At 47.5% G+C, this 18,346-nt stretch overlaps 1 protein-coding gene across 1 annotated transcript in view; it reads left to right on the top strand.

Annotated features, from left to right (window-relative positions):
- The window catches only part of LOC142560833 (uncharacterized), a 145,577-nt gene that overhangs the window by 44,224 nt on the left and 83,007 nt on the right, over positions 1–18,346 (top strand). The window lies entirely within an intron of this gene.

Raw genomic sequence — 18,346 nt, 5'->3', positions numbered from 1 at the left:
TGAAAATGCTACTTCGGGTTCCAAGAGGTCAAATTCCTTGGCCATGTGGTTGGTCGTACAAGTGTCCTACCAGACCCCGACAAGCTAGTTGCCGTCGCCGAGTTTTCACCACGCACAGAAAAGGAGGCTGTCCAACGCTTCCTTGGTTTGTGCGCATATTATAGGCGCTTCGTCGAAGGATTTTCCAGAATCACTGAGCCTCTGACAAGGCTTACACGCGATGATGTGCCTTTCATTTGGACGGACGACCAGCAGCAGTCGTTCAATGAATTGCGCAAGGGTTTGCAAGTGGCCCAACTACTTGCTCATTTCAATGAATACGCTGATACTGAAATTCACACTGACGCCAGCAATGCAGGTCTCGGCGCAGTTCTTGTGCAGTGGCAAGCTGGTGCGGAACGCACCATTGCTTTACGAGCGGCAGTCACACCAAGGCTGAGAAAAAGTACTCCACTACTGAAAAAGAATGGTTAGTGGTTGTGTGGGCAATTGGTAAATTCCGACCCTACTTGTACGGTAGACCCTTTAAGGCTGTTAGCGATCACCATGCCCTCTGCTAGCTTGCCCAACTCAAGGATCCTTGAGGCAGATTTCCCCGTTGGAGCCTGCTCTTACAAGAGTACGACATTACAGTTGTCTACGGATGTGGAAGGAAGCACAGCTACGCTGACTGTCACGCGCACCACTCCCTACGGCGTCATCGGACCCTGACCATGACTTGCCATTTGTCGGCGTTATTGACGCCATCAAGATGGCTGAGTACCAGCACGCTGATCCTGAGCTGCTGCCGCTGATCGAGCACCTTCAAGAAGTTTAAGGTGTTTTACGCCACTCGGTCGTGCGCGGCTTATCATCGTACTATTTGCGCGACAACGTCCTTTACAGGAAAAACTGCGGAAGCGGTCCAAATACGTACCTCCTTGTCGTGCCGTCGGCGCTGCTCCAAGACATTTTGCAAGCCTGCCATGATGGGCCATGCCCGGGCACCTGGAATTCGCTAATACATTAGCAAGGATACGACAGAAGTATTACTGGCCTTGGCTTTTTTTTCTGTGCAACGGTACGTGAAGACCTGCCGCGATTGTCTGCGCCACAAGAAACCACCAGTTAAACCGGCTGGCTTTCTCCACCCTGTGAACCCTCCTCAAGCACAGTTCCAACAAATATGAGTGGATTCCCTTGGGCCATTCCCAGTGACCTCTACGCGCAACAGATGGATCGTTGTCGCTACCGACTGCTTAACCCTGTACGCCGAAACCGAAGCTATTCCGCAAGCAAACTCGTACGAAGTGACCAAGTTCTTTGTACGCCAGATCGTCCTACGACATGGTGCAGCGTCTGTTCTCATCACCGGTCGCGGTACAGCCTTTACAGCAGAGCTTATGCAGGACGTTCTCCAGCTGACGCATAGCTCTCACCGCAAAAGCACTGTGTATCCCCCTCAAGTCACTGGATTAACGGAACGTCTGAACAGAAAGCTGGCTGATATGCTCTCCATGTATGTCGGCATAGAGCATAAGACGTGGGACGAAGATTTTACCCTATGTGATCTTCGCGTATAAGAAATGCTGTAAAGGAGACTACACAGTTTACGCTGTTCGAACTTGTATACGGGCGCCCCGTCACGTCAACACTTGGCGCCATGCTACCTCTGGCTGATAACGGACCGACTGGCGAACAGGTGAAAGAGCTCGTACAAAGAGCTGATGAAGCACGCTAGCTTGCTCGGCATCGTATCCAGAGTCAGCAGCATACCGACACCCTTCGATAAAACCAGGGTCGACGCGACGTCCATTACAATACCGACGCCTGCGTGTGGGTCTGGACGCCGACCCGTCGCCGTGGACTCTCGGAAAAGTTGCTCCGCCGGAATTTTGGTCCCTACAAGGTTACATGCCGCCTCAGTGACGTGACCTACGAAGTCGTCCCCTGCAGTTCTAACCCCGGTTCGCTCAGTCGTTGTCCTCGCACTGAAGTTGCTCATGTAGTGCGCATGAAACCTCACTATGCGCGTACATGAACGCCGAGATGCACCTGAAGAGCTCCATTTCTTGTGGTCGCTGAAATAACTTTTTGACGCGACCGAGAAGGTCGCATTTTGCATAGGGGGCAATTAGGCGGGCTCCCGCACCGCGGTACGGCGCGCGCAAACGTCGCGCCATGAAAGACGTAAGCGTGTAGGCTGCCCGCTCTTCTTCTGGCCCGCCATTAAAGAGAAGAGTCTACATTGTAAGGCTCCGGCTTCAGCCTACGTTACAGTATACGATTCCAAGTTGTTGAAAGAAGGTGATCGTCTTCAGGCATTGCCCCTTAGGACTAATTTTTATCCAACGAGGTCTCTTACTAACAAAAAACAGCCATCCGATTTCCCAGATCTGCTTCCCGATCGACTTCCCGATCCGACTGCCCGGATGACATGAAAAACCGGAAACTGCTTTCCACATCTTGCAGGAATGTGATTCTGGGCACCTCACGCATACTGAGTTGCACAGCTTCATGGCTAAACCAGTGGCCCGTCTAGTCCGGGAAAAGAGACCGAGCGTTACGGCTCAAGAAGAACCTCAGTTAACGGCTCGGGAGGAAACGAGGCTTAAGCCTGACATTGTCATCGAGACTGACGATGAAGTATTGGTGGTCGACTTGGTTGTCGTATGGAATGCCAAGGAAGGGTTGCTCAAAGACAAAGCGCGAGAGATGGCAGCAAAGTATGCTCCTCCATGGAGCTGCTTTGGTCCGCGCAAGAAATTTTCCTCGCAAGGCTTGGTTTTCGGTGGAAGGAGCATGACATGTCGTGAAACTTAAGAGTTGGGCGAGAACTCGGGCATGTCGCGCGCGTGTCTGGCTTGGCTCAGTGCCTGCGTCCTTCGTGTTAAATTTTCCCTAATATATTTAGAAAGAGAGTCTAGGCGCTCTTTTGAGATTCAATCCGCGTTCTTTGATGTTTCATCTTGTCCTTTGTGGTTTAGTTTCCTTTTCCTTTTTTCTTTTTTTAAGTTTGCTATTTTTATTTTCGCTGTATTTCTCATTTTCTTCCCTTGAATACCATTTTGTTGCTCTATGACGTATTTAGTTGAGGATGGCTACATTAACAAAGATAAGTATTACCCACTGGTTCTAGCTTTTCCATAGGTAGCTCATTTACAAATGACGCCTTGGGGAGGCCAGTACTGGACAGCAAGGGCCGACATGAGGTGGGGTCTCCCCGCCCGTGCTGATCCTTCCCAAACGTCCAATACGTTAAATATTGCTGTGGCCACTGGCACCACAAGTTTTTTGCAATGTATGTTAGTAGCTGGAATCCAGCGGCTTGGTCCTTCAAGGGACGTTAGCCCCAGTAGCTCAACGCAGGCGTCGTCACGGCGATGTACAGATGTGGCGACATCTTGTGCGACTGAGGTGCCGAAAAAGGTATCGTGGCGTCTGGGACTTTGGAATGTACTGGTGAAGGTACTTAAAAAAACAGACAAAAACAGCCGACGAAAAAGGGGGGGGGGCGGAAACCGTATTAATAAATATGAGAGTGCCACGGGTAATACTTGCTCGTGATTTACCGATACTGCGAGGCGTCCCATTATTATCATTGTTCACTTTGCTTCGAGTTAGCGATTCACCCAACGAATCATGCCATCGTGTGCTGTCCTTTCTCTTGGTTGTCTTTTTTTTATTCACCTTTTGTTCACCCTGGCAAACTCACCACAAGTAGATGGGTCTACACAAACGCTGCGATAACGCGGTTGAATCGGTGAGCTGCTAAGGCTGCTGACTTCGAATAATAGCTCCAGAGGACACAGAGGGAGCAAAGGATATTTCATTCGGAAAAAATACAGTTTTGAAACCATGACAATTTTCTAAATTTCGTACCAGCAATACATTTTTCTAATACCCTCCCCACTTATCCGGCCATTTATGTAAGCATAGGCAATATAGAGATAGAAATTATTTGAAGAAAGGCAGCGAGGTCGGTCTGAACAAATATGTGCCAACCTCCTTCTACTAAGTGTACCGCTACTGCTGTGCCGTTTCATGTGCATTTTCCCTGAGGCCAAAACGTTCAGAAAATTTGAAGGCAAAGGGGGCATTCGATTTACGCAAGGGCATTCTTTATTTAGTAATCTGGATAGAGTTGGAAGAGTTTCAACCATTTACCGCCGGCTTCTCCAGATGTGATTGCCGAATGATTAAAGGAACTTAACATGAGGTGACTTACAAAACTTTCTGACAATTAAACACTCATCCATCGAATAATGAATTGGTTATAGCTCGACGAATGAATGAATTACTATTCTATCATCACAAAGGAAGATAGGCCAATGAAAGACGTCGAGTGACTGGTGCCGTACTTGTTTTGACAACATGGATTTCTTAGTCGCGTTCTAAAATGTAATTACACCTGCACATCTTCAGTCTTTCTCCGTGATAATGCGGTCAACGCAACCGGGAATCGAAACCATGACCTCGTGTTCAGCAGCAAACATGACTTCGATACGCTGTGGCTAATACACATTCTTTCTTCATTTCTAAATCATTCCTGTCCGCAGGGCTTATGGCAAGCGATCTTGCAATTATCGCTAAAAGTAAACTGCACTAATGGCAAATTATCATTGAAGCAAGCCACACCGGATCTCCCGTAACGATAAAAGCTCAGCTGGCTGCCTTGGTCTTTTAGTGCATCACTATATTGTCGCGGGGATTCACGAGTGCACAAGGAAGAGACGAAATCTTATATTACAAAATTTACAGGCTGCTGCTACCGCAGGATGGTTGACAGCGTCTCACGCGGCAGTCCTTCGCGGAGGGAGTCCTTTGCTCGCATGCTCATACGCGATGCCTCGTAACATCACTCAGGGTGGACGGAGCGCCGTCACGGCGCCTCCTAAAGTCCGTCAGCACTGCTAGTCAAGAAGAGTGGTAGGCGCGACACATGGAAAGCATCAGTAGTAGTAGTAGTAGCAGTAGCGGTAGTAAACGACTTTATTGGGGGTCCTGAGGAGCTAGCCAGGGGGCCTGCTAGGTAGGTCCCTACTCAGCCGTTGGCTAGTCCCATGTCGGAACACAGAAGGCATGCCTTTCTGCTCGTTCACGGCCCATCAGGACAGCCAGGTGCTGGACGTCTTTTTTCAGGTCTGTGATGGCCTTCGTCCAGTCTTCTTTTCGGTTAAAAACCTGTAACACAGGGCATGTGTTACAGCATGCCCGAGCATGTGATCTAATCAGCTAAATTCAGCGCCACAATCTGGGCACAGCGGATCAATGTCCGGGTGGAGCATGTTGAGAAAGCCCCTGAGGGGTAGCACCCGGTCTACATCGGTAGTAGACGTAAAAGAACAAGAACGGCAATGTGCCAGCGGAGTGATGAGGTCGTCAACGTTGTCGAGTTTGCGCAGAACTTTGTAGGGTCCCGTGTAGAAGGAAGCAGTTTCTCACACAGGCCTTGGCGTCGAGTCGACTTCCTGACTAGAACCAGGAATTCAGGAGGGTACTCGAGTTCGCGGTGCTAGCTATCATAGCGCTATTTCTGGGAGGCCGGCAATGCACATAGCCTAGTGTGAGCAACCTGGCGAGCTATTCTGCCTCGACAGATGACGTCCTGAGCATATGCGGTGGGTATGGGGGACCAGCAGGAAGGAGCGTCTCGAAGGGCAACGCAGCATTGCAGCTGTGCAGAAGCAAGAACGGCGTATAGCCGGTGGTGTCATGCGGGGACGAGCTTTAGGTAAAAGCAACGTAGGGTAGGATGGCCTCCCAATCGCGGTAATCCGTAGAGGTGCTCATAGGCAGCATATCCGTCAGAGTTCGGTTGAGACGTTCGGTAAGACCGTTGGTCAATGGATGGTAGACTGCGATAAAGCGTTCTTCAGTAGACCAGCTACGAAGAAACAGCCGCCATGATCAATAAGAAGGTGGCCCGCGGCGCTGTGTCGAAGAATGGTGTCATTGAGCAGAAAGTTTGCAACGTCTGTTGCGCAGCTACTGGTCATGGCGCGCGTCATAATGGAAGGTTGTTACTGAGAATTTGCTGTTTTGTATGCTATTTCGTTTGCTGACTTTGTATCGACCACTTTTATCACCTTTGAACGGAACTGAAACGGTGGTTCTTGCGTAGTGTGGATTGCCGTCGGCTGGGAACAAACAGAGCAAACTGCGTACGTACTCCTCCTTAGTGTAGCTTGGTGCAGTCCCCGAATAATTCTCTCGCAACTCACACATGCACACAAATTACGGGAAATCGCGGTGCAACTCTCCAGTGTCACTCTCTTTAATACACTCTCTCATGGCACATTCACACTGGGGAATCCGGCGTCTACAGCGAACGGAATTCTCCTGCCGCTGAGATTCGCATCGTGCACACTGCTTACCCACCGCGCCACCGGAACGCGGTACAGAGCCATCTGCCGTGTAAGTTGCTCACCTCGAAGCCATCGCGGGATATCCCGCAGTTGCCGCAAAAATCGCTCCGGAAGCGATCGGCGCGGAAGGGGCTACTCCGGTGGATCTCGCTGCCACCGAACTGGGTTCCGCGCCGCTCCAGACGCCGAATATCGCAGTGTGAACGCGCCATAAGAGCGGTCCATGAACTTGTACACGCAATCGATTTGAGTCCCAAATCGTTCATTCACTCTAATCTTGACGCACTCGCCTTAATTCTATTATTCCACATCATGCAGCACGAATGGATCACAACGTCTTAGTGTTCACCCGGCGGCATTTCCAACATCTGGTCGCACAGTAGCAGTGTAGAAGCCTTAATGGTTTCTGACACTTGTGCGCTTTTGCCTAATGCAATGCGGGGTGCACCGCCGGCTGCGCCATCTCGTCTTTCTAGAGCAAACTGCTGCGGGGAAAAAAATTCACTCGCCATCCCCGCCCTGTGTAAGTAGATGTCCAGTGAAGCTGTTGAAAACCACCACTGCAACTGCTGAATGGGCATCCAGTGCTTTATTGTTGTAGAGTAATGGCAGTAAAGGTTACTTCGACCGCACACCTCCACTGGTAGTATTAGCCTTCCTTTTATCTTTGCCGCTCCTCATATTCATACTGCTCCTGGGAGCCCGAACTAGTATGCGTTGCCTACCCACGGTGGTGTTCAAACAACAATGATATCAGTTGTCATGCTTGTTGTTTTAGCGTGGCAGCTTGCGCAACCGTAAGCTTTACAGGAAAACGTATGTGGTTAAGCCCTATGCATACGCTTTGCATTGTTATCAGGAACGCCTTATCATCAATTAGTTCGGACGCTTGTTTCGTGCTTGTTCTTTTTTGAAACGAATGGGGTGGTGAATGTTTAATGCGTGGGGCCAAATAATGAATGCGCTTTTCGCTTCGCTCTCCTTCGATCTCCTTTTTTCTCATGGATGACAGAAAAAACGTTTACTGATACACGGCAATAGTGAAGATGGTAGCATGTACAAATTGGATGATGGTGAGGGTTTCTTCAGTGAAAAGAAATATCTTCTGGGCTGTGAGAAAAAAAGTTCGTTTCAGTTCGTGAACCCGGATTGCGCTCGCGTATACAGCTGCTATTCCCTTTTTGTACATTGCGCGTAGACTGCTCAAATATGCACGACGCGAACATTAGTGTGGTGTTTGCCTTCGTCGCACATGGTGGTCTAGTAACGAGGGACAACCAGCAGCGCAAGCAGATTGGACAGTGCACCACCTTTTTGGATTGGTAATTGCCTTAAGTTGCATTGCGAATCAGTTGGGTGATGCACGCATCTGCTGGCATAGCCAACACAGCGACATGAACTACGCGGCATTTTAGTGTTACCTCCTTTCCAACACGTGCGTTTCTTTTTGTTCTTTCGGTGGCCTCTAATATGTCGCTCGCACTTTGTGCACCACCTGCTCTCAATATGGACATGATCTGTTTTGTGGGAATTGCAATTTCGCGGGCCTTTCCACCCATGTGGATGTGAACCTCATACTCTTCGGACCATGCAATCACGTAGGATAGCCTCTGGAGACGCCAGATTATTGCCGAGGAAGGCCACAAGCAAATTTTGCACATGGCTGCGGCAGGAATGGATAGAATGGGGAACATGGCATACAGCAGAGCATGGCAGCAGAGCATGGCATACAGCAGCATGGCATACACCAAACTCATGTAGTGTTTTCTTTTATCTTCGAACCATATATGCTGAACTGTAAATACGAACAAACGTTCATATCATCTGCTACAAACAAATGACATGTATCTCAGGACTATCAAGCCAATACCTCATATATCAAGCACCTTTATTTCTGAACTAGGTGTTGTTTACTTTGTAGTAGCAGCCGAAGTCCACACAATGACCTTGTTGTAGCAGGCAGCAGCTTCTATTTAGTGCGTGGAGTGCGTCGATTTATACTAGTGCCACCCTCATTATTGCATGTCTGGAACAGAAATTTTTGCCGCATCAGAAATTGAATAAGCACAGTTTTGGAATATGAAATGCGAAAAGGTGTGACACATATTTGTTTGACATATATATTGTTTGAGTGTGTCTTGAAGCATGTTGCGCTCATGTTGTGTGCTGTGCGTGCTGTCTGGTGTCAAAGGCCTAGTCAGGTGGCTTTTAGTGCCGCCTTTTGCCTTGGCACCAAGACAAACCGATCTTGAGCGTTGTTTTGTCAATAAACAAATAAACAAACAAACAAACATACGTGTAATGGTTTGCGACTAGAGAAGACATGGAAATATACATTCTTTGTTCTAGGGTGCTTAGCAGCATGGTAAATAAATATTGCTGCTCTCAATGAAATAATATCTGCCTAAGTACAATGCATGCCAACAGCTAAAGTAATATTAAGATCACAAATGAGAACATTTGTGCGCTCATTTATACACTAGAACAGACCCCACTGCTGGTTTCACAAGCAAGTGCATGAATGACATGAAGCTATTAGAAATGATGGTTTCTTTTTCTGCATGAACATGTTGTACCGCTTCACTACTAAAAAAGATGTCCTCACGTAAACTAAACTGAACAGCAAGAACATTTGGAACCAAACAGGTACGAAATTTCGGTGCACCATCATGCGTGCCACTATTTTTATACATTAAATTCAGTACTTTAGCTTCAGTTTATCAAAAGGTTATTGGGATCGGTGGACGAAGTAACTTGCAGGCAGACTCGAAAAAAATATTGAAAAGGCTACTCACTCATCCGTGGCTACGGCTACAGCGAGATAAAAAATGTGACGCGCTTTCCGATATCGCTTCCTCTTTCGTATAATGATGGCTCCCTGAACTACAAGTTTATTGTGGAAACAGCAATGGAGGGTCCCGACTGCCCGTATGTAATGCAGCATCTAGTTCGTTAACTTGTCTTCGCCTGTGAGTTAACGAGAGAAATATTACATGAGGATTCAGGCAGCGATATTAAACGACTCACCGGTACTGTTGTCCTCGGTAGCAGAAGATGTTTCCCGTTTCAATGCACATGCATGACTCACGACGGAAACGTAACTTTCGGGCTTGCATGTCATGTCCACTTGCCAGTTCACCCCAAGTTAAATAACACTGTACATCGAAGCGCAATAAACTAGTTTTGTAAAAAAGAAGCAATCAGTCTAAGTGTGCGAACGAATGGATCCGTGACGCCATGCACTGGAAAATACAGGCAAAAATTCTAAATCCATGCCCGAGCTCTCGTGGAAGATCGATGATGCTGAACGCTAATTGTGTTTAAAATGACAAAAACGATAAACTTACTAATGAAGAGTGCTGTATTTATTTAGCAATGATAATTTTATGGGCTATTTTATGTAATAAACATGCTTCGGTAATTGTAGGAGAAATTTTGTAAGACAAAATTGCGCTTAAAACGGCGCCTCTTGCGGGTGATATTGAAACTAACGCCGGCATACCGTGAGTGCTTCTACTATGCTTGTTTTTCGCCCTGTGTGGCCATTTCTTGAACTTGAGAGAGTGCGGGTCTTGGCGCGTTGCTGGCGGTCCGGGGAGCGCTAACTGCTGCCGAGATTTGGAAGCGCGGCGCATGCGCATAGATTCGCAAGGGCCGTGCTTGCCCCGCGTCGTCAGCTACTTATCCGCCCTGGGCGTGGTAGGCACTAGCGCGCTGATCCTTCCGGTGTTATTTTTTTTTTCGCAGTGTGACGCAAATGATACGAACTCTGCCTGATGCTTGTAGAATAGGCGGACATTTTATGGCTGCAACGTCATGCTTAGTATGCTCTTTGCATCACGCTTCAACTGCTTTGTCTGCTATCAAAAGTGGTCAGTTTCTGCGAGCAGCGTGTGAAAAGCATATGACTACCTCTCCGAAAAAAAGCAAGCTTTTTCAACTTGCTGATTACCCGACCAGCAGCCAGGCAGAGTTGCGGCAAAATAAGCGCCCTTCTGCGCTTGCCGAGCACGGGGGCGGAGAAGTTGCAGAACAAGCGGGGTGCACGGCACCCTTAAGACTCTGTGCGCATGCGCCGTGTTTAGAAATCTCGCAGCGCGGTCCACTGGCCATGCGTTCGCGTGTTCCCTCTAAGAGTGGACCCTACTGTACTTCCTATCTTTCTCATTGTGGCTGAATGATCACCACGCCGGAGTTCCCTCCAGTAGCTAATTATTCTAACTAGCAGAGTTTAGCAGATTAATTAGCAGGCTTTACCTGATGTTTATACTTTCGTGCAGTGATGTTTCGATAGCAGTATCTTGTATCTTAAGATACACGATACAACTTTTCGTGTGTCGGAAATGCAGATACAGGTTCACGTTTTACCACAGATATCGTGAATCAAGATATCATGAGACAAGATACCCAAGGAGTGTGTAAGATAGCATGTAAGATACATGTATCTTCAATATTGCCCAGCACTGCTTACAACACAGTTGTATATGGTATTCTCAATAACGGGTGTTCCAAATTCACTAAAAGAGCAATATCTGAAATGGACTGGCAACTTATTTTGAAAAAATATAGCAGTCCCTGTAGAGTTGGCAGTATATCCATGAATTCATTAGGCCATATATCCATGTACTGTGCAGCACTAGGTAAGGGTTAGTCTAGCACATACACTCTAAGTAGGTGGCTTTAGGCCAACAATTTGTTCCTATCTCTAACAAGCCCTGGCTGTAGCTCAGAGTCACCGTCTACACGGCAATCTATATGCACTAGTTCACTCTAGTGAATCTAGTGTCTGAATCTAGTGTCTGTTAGTGAATCTAGTTCACTAACAGACAACCTGTGAGAATCAGCATGACAGTGTTCACAATTTCTTAACTGGTAGAGCAATAGAAACAGATACTGTTCACCTAATCATGGCAGATGGGAAGGGGGGGGGGCTTAGGTAGGCGCCGATTTAGCAGCTGAAAAGCAGCAAATAATGATAGGTTGTTACAGCAAATTTGCTGCTTTCCTTGCTTCCTGGTTTGCGGACATTGTGTCGACCACTTTGATCACGTTTAAACGGAACTTAAGCGACGGTCCTTGCGAAGTGAGAATTGCCATCGGCTAGGAACAAACATAGCAAATTGCGTACGTACGCCTCCTTGGTATACCTAGGTGCAGTCCCCGAATAACTCTCTCGCAACTCACGCATGCGCACAAGCCACGGGCAAAGGTGGCGCAACTCTCGCGTGTCTCCGCCTTTAACGAGACATAGGGCGCTATAACGTAAAACTATTCCAAACTTTTCTATTCCAATTCTGCTATCAGCCCTCCACGATTGGTCAAAAACTTTTTACGACCACCCCCTCTTCACCTGTCTAACACGCGACGTCACGAAAACCGCGATAGCTCCTCATCTGATATGGTGTGTACATATTAATTATGCATGATTTGACAGAAAAAAGAAAAACATCTATTTCTGATTCGAACCCTTTCGACATTAGCCCTCGGCTATTGGTAAAATGTTTTCGGGCTGCACCCACTTCACCTGCCTGTCACGCGACTTAACAAAACCACACAAACTCACTGCGTCAAAGTGACGTGTACGCGATAAAGATGCATTATTATGCCGAACAAAACTGAATTTTCTTCGGAATAGCCGCAGGCTGCCCCGTTCCGAAAGGAATAGAAGATGGCTGCCGCCGATCGCTGAGACGCTGGCTACTCGCACCTGCCGGAGAGCAAGGGTGTATTTGCGTATAATAAAGCTTCTTGCGTGGGCGTGTAACGTTTTCGAGCACTTTCGGCACGTTTACCACCTCATTCTGCCAACTCTTCTTTGCTGAGGGTCAGTTTTAACGTCATTCTTAAGCTTCCGTTGCATGCCGCCGCGATTTTCGACCAGCCACCATAAGCTAAGTAAGGGAAAGCCGACCAATCGCAGACGCCGGCACCACCCTCTTCATCCGGTTAACAATTTTCAGTGCACTGGCTCTGCCCCAGCGGATCCCTCTCCACTTCAGCGTTCTCCTCGCCTCTTGTCAGCCAATTAGATACGACAAGCCGCTCAGTGTAGGCAATGTTATTCGTTTTTCAAGACAACAAAAGTGACCTCCTATGAACGAGAAGAGTGTTTGATTGGTCTGTACAGACAACCCTGTGGGTGACCGCCCGGCGCTTGCGTCGGTGGTTACGCAAATTTGACGTCAGAAAATTGGAATAGAAACATATTGGAATAGTTTTACGTTATAGGGCCCATAAATACACTCTGTAACAGCGGCCCGTGAACTTGGCCGCACAAATGGTTGCAGTCTTTTATATGCCATTCACTATATTTTTGCTGCACTCGCCTTAGTTCTATTGCTCGACATTTTGCAGCAGGAATGGATGTCCGCATGTTAGGGATCATCCAGCGGCGTTTGCAACAGCCGATCGCATAGTTTCATGATAGAAGTGGCAATGGTTTCTCGAAATTGCGCGCTCTTGCCTGATGCAATGTGCGTTGAGCCGCCGGCTGCACCATCTTGTGTTTCGAGAGCAAAGTGCTGCAAGGAAAAATAGATCACTCGACAACCCGGCCCTGTGAAAGTAGATGCCCAGCGAAGCTGTTAAATATAACCACGAATGTTGAGGGGGACATGCAATACTTCATTGCTTTAGAGTAAAATCAGTAATGGTAATTTTTGCGGCACGCCGCCGCTGGTCGTATTGCCGTTTTTTTTTTCCTTTGCTGCACCTCGTGTTCGCGCTTCTCCTCGGGAGTCCTAAGTCGTACGCGTTGCCTACCCATGGCGGTGCCACAAGAACAATGATATCTGCTGCCATGCTAGTTATTTTATGTACAAAAGGCTAGGGATGTCTCCCCCAAGTCGGAAGCCGCCGTCACCGCAGCTGCTTGCGAAACTGTAATCTTTGCTGCGAAACATATGCGGAAAACGCCAAGGACGTGCTTTGCATTGTTACCAGGAGTGCCTTATCATCAATTATGTGGTTCGGACGCTTGTTTTGTGTTTGTTCTTTTTGAAACAAACGGGGCGGTGCATGTTGTATGCGTGGTTCCAAAGAATGTAGGCACTTTAGGCTTCGCGCTGCTTAGCTTGAAGCCTCCACCGCAGGTCGGCCTGGTATTCATACCTGCGGCATCTACCCACATGTTTGAGCATGGATGAATCATGAATCGTTTATTCGTACACGATGATAGAGAACACTAAACAGTGCAAAAATTGCAAAACCGTGAGCGCTTGCTCTATGAGGACGAAAACCATTTGACCTGTAAGAAAAAAAAAGTTTGAAACGTTTCAGTTCGTGAACAACGGATTGCGCGCGAGGATACGGCTGCTGTTCACATTTTGTGCCTCGCGCGTAGACCGTTTTAATATGCACGATGCGAACATGGTCGACGACCACCGCAGCGTCGAAGCGCAAACGGAAATGGTGCGAACGTGTTGGATAACGCTGCGTTGATCTTGATGGTGCAACGCCTGGTGCGCCAGAGTAAAAGCACATATCCAAGCAGGGCCTCGTGGCGCAAGGCTTTACTGAATTGAATTGCTCAAAGAAAAATATGTCAGAGAAATCACCAAGCACGACCAAAACACGCCCTAGAGATATGACAGCATTGGAGTTTCATTTCAGTATACAAGAAAACATAATTCTGTTGCGTGAAAATTCAAACACAAGCCCCTTACCCGAGCGGCGCGGCCCGCTCGGTTCCTTGCTTAGCAACGCGCTCGGCTCCGCGCATGCGCAAGAAAGCTGCGATTGCCGGTAAGCTTGAGAAGCAGTCAGAGGTCTTTGAACTTTATCGCGTGCCACTCTGAAGGGCGAAGCTTCAGCGCCCTCCAAATTTTGCCGCGAACTGGCACAGCCAGCTACCCGGATTCGAAGCACAAACTAAGGACGCGAACGCGGGGATGGTCTTCTCGACATCAAGGAGCCCCCTCCTCCGGTGCTCGCTTGAATCGCAACGACAGGCATTACATCGCCAAGTTCATACGCGGCACATGGAGGCGTGCGCATTAAAGAGAGATTTTCTTAAGTGACCGACTGCACTTCAAGGCATCAGGTTCTCGCCTGTGCCAAAAAATGGTTTATGCGATTGTAATCTTGTTGTTTACTTTTGCAAGCTACGCTAGGAATGAGTGAAACAATAAACACATTATGCGGATCCTGCACACGGTGGGAATCGATGTAAGCGAAGCTTTCTGCACTGTTTGCTATGACCAAACGTACTTAGGAATGACATGCGCGCCACATGTTTATTTCTTTATCGTTTAGTCCAACGCGAGAGAGGTGAGTTGATGTTAGGAGTTGCTTTGCATGCACTCCTATGTTTGTCTGCGTAGTATACAGAAAAGTCATTGTTGTGCGTCACGCATGAGAACCATTGCGAGTGTTGAGAATTGTCATTGCCTAACTGGTTCATCCTGTCGAGGCACAAAAATTAAGCTTTTATTCACTTACGGGGCTGTATGTGCCAAAACCACACTGGTGCGATGAGGCGCGTCGTAGTGGTGAACTGGAGAATAATTTTCACGCCATGGTGTTCTTTAACGTGTCCCCAAATTTTAGTTCCCGGGCGTTTTTTTGATTTTGTTCCAATTGTGGCTACTATCGTAGTAAACTTCACGATCTCGAGAAACTCAATAGCCGCAAAGCTACCGGGGCAGGCACTTAAATGTTCATTGGACTCGTGACCGCTTTCCTACTTTGGCCTAGACTCTACGGAGCACTTTAACGCGGCTCTGCTTCAGCAGGCCATGCGTAAGTTGTCCGCTTGATAAATTTGCGTTGTGTTTTTTGCAGCAATAACAGAAACGTACCTTAACGTACCTTCGACTTAAATTAATTATGTTCCCCCCAACCGCTGTCGCGTCAATAGTAGTAGCCTTTCCTTGCATTTTCGTATGGCCTATCCCTATCCTCTTCTTCCTCCTTGTATGGAAACCACGAGCGAAGAGAGGCAAGCGTGTTATTCACTCGTGTCACGACTGCATCGGCCCCACACATTCCTTGCCCCCTCCCTACTGTTCTATCTAGCTTCCCTCTAGACGTTCGCGTCCGTAGCTGGTTAAGCGCTGCAGTTTCTGCAATGCCTTTGCGCGGCGTCACGGATAATTACAGCTCTTAAGAGATTAGTCCTGCCATGCCCAGGGAGCTCACATGCTACGCAATGAAAAGGTCGGAAGGAGTTTTATTGCATCGCCTTTCCTCTCTGCCGTGCTCCTGTCGTGCTTACATATGCATTAACCACCCTCCCGCCCGACCCCTGACGCGGTGTGCGAGACAGCAGCGGCAGCAGCAGCAATAGTGGGGAAGTAGAAGGGAGAGGGAAAGATAGCTTCGCTTCATTAAATTACCTATATACACTCGGTGTCACCCTTGTGTAAAGCGCGGGAGTGGTTGTCTCCAGGATGCTCAGGAACCAGCCAGCGACATCTAACGGTAGTTGCAGGGCCCAATTGTGCCCAGCACCGGCCGTTAGAAGTTGGGCCCAGAAACTAGCGTCAGACGTCGCTAGCTGTCTCCAGAGCGCCCCCGTTGCCGCGGTTTCCGTGCTCTACACAAGGGTGATGTGAACTGCACGTCACAGAACAAGCACATGCTTATATTCAGCTCCTAATGAAGACGACGTGTGTTATAATTCGCTTGCGGACCACCCAGGCTGGGGACCCACATATTTGGCCTCTCCAAACGGTGTTCCTTCGCAAGAGCGGACCGTCACGACTTGGGTCCTCTGACATCACGAGAGAGCCTTAGATTAGAGGTCCCAAACAGATTGCGTATGCAAGAACTAGGGATCATGGTACTACGCAAGCTCAGACCCCTACCTCTGGACCTTCGCATGCGTAGTACCGCGTACTCTACTGCTCCAATAAGCAGACCGCTTGCGGTCCCTAATCTAAAGCCCTCTACAGATAAACATCACCGGTTGGTGTAAGCCAACGACGTATTCTGCCACACGTACAACTGTACTACAGACGTTGGCTACCTGCACGGATGTTTCTCCAATTCACGCTACAGCTATGTTCAGGGCACTTAAGTGCACTGATATTTAGAGACCTTTACTTTCATACCGGCAACACAGCTTCCGGAAACACTTAAATTCAGTTCCTCGGACATTTAAAACAGAAACGTGGTTGCATTAATGTCAAATTTGCTTTGTGCAACACCCATATAAATTAATTATGCTGCGTTTCTCTTTTTTGGTCACTTCCCACTGCCGTATTTGTATTCTAGCTATAGGTTAGACAATGAGACACCCGCGTATATAGTTTTTCTCAATTGTGGTTATGTAAGGTAATTAGATTGTACATTTTTTTTAGCGCATAAGTCAATGCTGAAAAGTTTTACACTGCCCTTAGAAACCTGCCACTCTTGCATCTGCACCTCCTAGGGCTATGCCACGTTGCCATCTAGGCGGTAGTGCCTCAAAGTCCCGTTTTTCAAACGAAAGCCCGTATAAAGAAACATCGAGTACGAGGTCGCGTGATGGTATCCCGGCCACGGCGCACGTATTTCGATGGGAGCGAAAATCCGAAACCTATAATGTACTTAGATGATGGTGCACGTTAAAGAAACCCAGCTAATCCGAAATTCCGGAGTACCCCACTACGGCGTGCATCATAATCAGATCGTTGTTTTGGCATGTAAATCCGCACAGTTTAATTTTGATAAGAAACCTGGAAAATCTTTTGAAATTAGATCTTCTGTTTTGAAGAGAAGGTCTTCTTTGTCGACTTAATATATATTTGTGATGCGTGGAATCTGGGCTTGTGGTCACATTCCTCGAATTAATTAGATAATTAGGCACCTGCTGGTGCAGATAAGGCATCGAAACAAGGCGTCACAATAAAGCTGTGACCATGTATTTAATGTATAAAACTAAAGCTCTGAATAACACGGAAGTGGCCATAAATGCAAACATTGCAGCAGATAGCACATCGTGCAGGATGAAAGCAAACACTTGCTCACATCAAATTTTGCCGCATAGTATTACTTTTCTCTTTTTACTATTACCGTATATACTCGTGTAAAATCCGCACTTTCTCATACTGAGATTAGGGGTGAAAATTGAAGGTGCGCCCATAACAGGAAGAAAAAAACTTTTTTTTTCGTGAATGTTTTCTGTGGTACCGGCCTTTATTGAACTACTGCGGTGGCTTGTACTGGCTCTGGCTATTCCCGTAGAGCACCACCTTCCGGCTAGAATGAATGCTGAAGCCCCAGAGACCAGTGATGGCAGCACATCGGTGGCAGCCGCCAGATCTTGGAGGCTGTGAATTTGCTACCTGGAGGAGCCGGAAATTCGGCATGGCTGCCTTGTATTGCCACCGATTAAAAATAAGAATGCTTCCGTAATCTCGCACAACACAACAAATAACACTAACAACATTCGAGGGCGCGGCCTACACAGTGGCAATTTTTAAATATTTGTCCTGTGGGAATTTTTTAACAATGTTCTGAGTGCCATTTCTAAGTGGGTGCGACCATTACACCAGTATACATGGTATTCGCTTATTTTAAGGGTTGTTTGATTTCCGGTTTTATACGTTTTGTTTATTTTCGGAGGGTAAAGATTGGGTGATATTTTTTGGAAGCTGGCAATTGGGGAGAAATCGACTTTTTTTCCCGGTAAAATCTACAATTGTACGAATAGATAACATTCGGGTATTTTTCGATTTTGTCGGAGGGTGTCGTGAGTGTAATGAGAAGGAGAGTCATGGAAGAATAAAAGTGGGTTGGAGTGCATATGGCAGACATTGTCAGCACCAGTTGGAAGCATACCATTATCATTTAAAAGAAAGGCGTACAAACAATGCTTCTTACTGGTGTTGCCATATCGGGCAGTGACTTGGACATTGATACACACGCTTGAGAACAAGTTAAGGAACGCGCAAAGAGCGAAGAAGAATGGCAGGCATAAAGTTAACAGACAAAACAAGAGCGGTTTCGATCAGAGAGGATACGCGGATAGCCTATAACCTAGTAGGCATTAAGAGAAAGAAATGGAGCCGGGTGAG

The sequence above is a fragment of the Dermacentor variabilis genome, chromosome 10 (assembly GCF_050947875.1).
Source record: "Dermacentor variabilis isolate Ectoservices chromosome 10, ASM5094787v1, whole genome shotgun sequence".
In the NCBI taxonomy this organism is placed as follows: Eukaryota; Metazoa; Arthropoda; class Arachnida; order Ixodida; family Ixodidae; genus Dermacentor; species Dermacentor variabilis.
Note: the sequence above shows the minus strand (reverse complement) of the source record. Positions and strands in the feature narration are given on the sequence as shown.